Source organism: Malurus melanocephalus, unplaced genomic scaffold (assembly GCF_030028575.1).
Source record: "Malurus melanocephalus ecotype Western Australia unplaced genomic scaffold, MMel_1.1 scaffold_1384, whole genome shotgun sequence".
Lineage (NCBI taxonomy): Eukaryota > Metazoa > Chordata > Aves > Passeriformes > Maluridae > Malurus > Malurus melanocephalus.
In genome coordinates, this window is record NW_026624616.1 from 1 (window position 1) to 3,507 (window position 3,507).

The window sequence follows — 3,507 nt, forward strand, 5'->3', positions numbered from 1 at the left end:
GGATGGGTTTTTTTCTCGCCCGGGATGGGTTTTTCTCTCCCGGGATTGTTTTTTTCTTACCCGGGATAGTTTTTTCCTCGCCCAGGCCGGGTTTTTCTCGCCCGGGCCGGGTCGGGTGAAGCCATCCGAGCTCAGGATTCACGGAGCCGCATTTGGGGCCGATCCCAAACACAAACCCGGCCCTAACTCGATTTTCCACCCGCGCCAGGGAAGTCGCCTCCAATCCCATTAAGGCCGATCCCAGCCCGAGCCGCGTCCTCGCGGCGCTTTAATGCAATTTCCTTAATTGAATTTCAGCGCTGATTGAGCTTAATTCGGGTTTGGGGCGGGCGCGGGACCCCCGGGAGGGCCGGGATGGGCTCGGGATTTTGGGATCGGGATTTTGGGGTCGGGGTCGGGATTTTGGGGTCGGGATCGGGATTTCGGGATCGAGATTTTGGGATCGGGATTGGGGTCAGGAGATTGGGGTCGGGATTTTGGGGTCCGGATTTTGGGATCGGGATTTTGGGGTCGGGACTGGGGTCGGGATCGAGATTTTGGGATCGGGATTGGGGTCGAGATTGGGGTCGGGATTTTGGGGTTGGGATCGGGATTTTGGGGTTGGGATCGGGATTGGGGTCAGGATTTTGGGATCGGGATTTTCGGGTCGCGGTTGGGATTTTGGGATCGGGATTTCGGGATTGGGGTCGGGATTTTGGGAACGAGATTTTGGGATCGGGATTTTGGGGTGGGGATTTTGGGATCGGGATTTTGGGGTGGGGATTTTGGGATCGGGATTGGGATCGGGATTTTGGGAACGGGATTTTGGGATCGGAATTTTGGGGTCGGGATTGGGATTTTGGGATCCGGATTGGGGTCGGGATTTTGGGGTCGGGATTTTGGGACCGGGATTTTGGGATCGGAATTTTGGGGTCGGGATTTTGGGATCGGGATCGGGGTCGGGATTTTGGGATCGGGATTGGGGTCGAGATTTTGGGATCGGAATCGGGATTTTGGGGTCGGGAGTGGGGTCGGGATTTTGGGGTCGGGATTTTGAGATTTTGGGATCAGGATTTTGGGATCGGGATTTTGGGGTCGGGATTTTGGGATCGGGATTGGGGCCCCATCCCGCCGCGCACCCGCCGACCCCACAGCGGTTTTGGGGTGGAAAAATCCCAGAGGAATCTCCTCTCGCGGGGATTTTCGGGAGCGGCGGGAGGAGAAGAGGACGCGCTTTGTTCGGGAGCGGGGCCGGGAAGGACAATGGGGCCCTTCTTGAGCCGCCCGCGCTGCCCCGAGGGGGAACCGCCCCAAAAAAAGGGGAACCGCCCCCAAAAAGAGAGCCCGGGGGAGGGGGAGGGGCGCGGATGTTTTGGGGTGCAGTGCCACAGCCATGACCCCAAAAAAAAGGATCCCAGAGTTGTTTTGGGGCGCGGTTTTTGGGGTGCACTTACACTGCCAGCACCCCATAATGGGGTCGCGGAGTTGTTTTTGGGGTGACCTTCATTGTCATCACCCAATAACGAGGTCCCAGAGCTGTTTTGGGGTGACCCTCGGTGCCATCACCCAAAAATGGGGTCCCTGATCTATTTTAGGGTGGGGTTCCACTGCAAACACCCAATAAAGGGGTCCCGCCGCTGTTTTGGGGTGCGGTTCCAGAGCCGTGGGGTCCCAGAGTTGTTTTGGGGGGCGGTTTTTGGGGTGACCTTCGCTGCCATCACCCCATAATGGGGTCCCTGATCTATTTTGAGGCGCGGTGCCAGAGCCATGACCCAAAAAAAAGGATCCCAGAGTTGTTTTGGGGCGGGGTTTTTGGGGTGCATCTGCACTGCTATCACCCCATAATGGGGTCGCGGAGTTGTTTTGGGGTGTCCTTCGGTGCCATCACCCCATAATGGGGTCCCTGATTTATTTCGGAGCGGGGTCCCACAGCCGTGGGGTCCCAGCGCTGTTTTGGGGTGCGGTTTTTGGGGCGCGGTGCCACAGCCATGACCCAAAAAGGGATCCCAGCGTTGTTTTGGGGCCCGGTTTTTGGGGTGCACTTACGCTGCCATCACCCCATAACGGGGTCGCGGAGTTGTTTTTGGGGTGACCTTCGGTGCCATCACCCAATATCGAGGTCCCCGCTCCATTTTGGGGCGCGGTGCCAGAGCCATCACCCAAAAAAGGGATCCCAGAATTGTTTTGGGGCGCGGTTTTTGGGGTGCACTTACACTGCCATCACCCCATAACGGGGTCGCGGAGTTGTTTTGGGGTGACCTTCGGTGCCATCACCCAATAACGGGGTCCCCACTCTATTTTGGGGTGCACTTACACTGCCATCACTCAATAACGAGGTCCCAGAGCTGTTTTGGGGTGACCTTCGGTGCCATCACCCCATAATGGGGTCCATGATCTATTTTAGGGTGGGGTTCCACTGCAAACACCCAATAAAGGGGTCCCGCCGCTGTTTTGGGGTGCGGTTCCACAGCCGTGGGGTCCCAGAGTTGTTTTGGGGGGCGGTTTTTGGGGTGACCTTCGCTGCCATCACCCAATATCGAGGTCCCCGCTCCATTTTGGGGCGCGGTGCCACAGCCATCACCCAAAAAAAAGGATCCCAGAGTTGTTTTGGGGCGCGGTTTTTGGGGTGCACTTACACTGCCATCACCCAATAACGAGGTCCCAGAGCTGTTTTGGGGTGACCTTCGGTGCCATCACCCCATAATAGTGTCCCTAATCTACTTTGGAGCGGGGTCCCACAGCCGTGGTGTCCCAGACTTGTTTTGGGGTGCGGTTTTTGGGGTGCGGTTTTTGGGGTGCGGTGCCACAGCCGTCACCCGAAAAAGGGGTCTCAGCGCTGTTTTGGGGCGCGGTTTTTGGGGTGCGGTTTTTGGGGTGCGGTTTTTGATGTGCGGTTCCACAGCCATCACCCGAAAAAGGGGTCCCAGCGCTGTTTTAGGGCGCGGTTCCACATCCATGGCGTCCCAGCTCCATTTTGGGGTGAACCTGCACTGCCACCACCCAATAACGGGGGTGACACTGGCTCGGGAGGGTGACAATGGCTCCGGAGGGTGACAGTGGCTCAGGAAGGTGACAATGGCTCGGGAAGGTGACAATGGCTCGGGGAGGTGACAATGGCTCAGGAGGGTGACACAGCACTCCCCGATCCCTTCCAGGATCCGCTGAGCGTGCCTCAGTTTCCCCAGACGGAGCTGACAGGGACTCAGGGAGGTGACACGGGCTCAGGAGGGTGACAATGGCTCAGGAAGGTGACAGTGGCTCCGGAGGGTGACAGTGGCTCCGGAGGGTGACACAGCACTCCCCGATCCCTCCCGGAGTTCACCTCCCGTTCCACCCCAAAACGCTCCCGGGGAGGATCCCAAAGTCCCCGGAGCTCATCGGGGTCACCTCAAACGGGACCCGGGACCCCCCGGGCACGATTTTTAATTTTTTAAATTTTTTTTTTTCTGAATTCCCTTTTTTTTTCCCGGTCCGGCCGCATTCCCGCGGCCAAAGGGAGAGCGCTGCTTCCCTCTAGCGGCTCCGGGG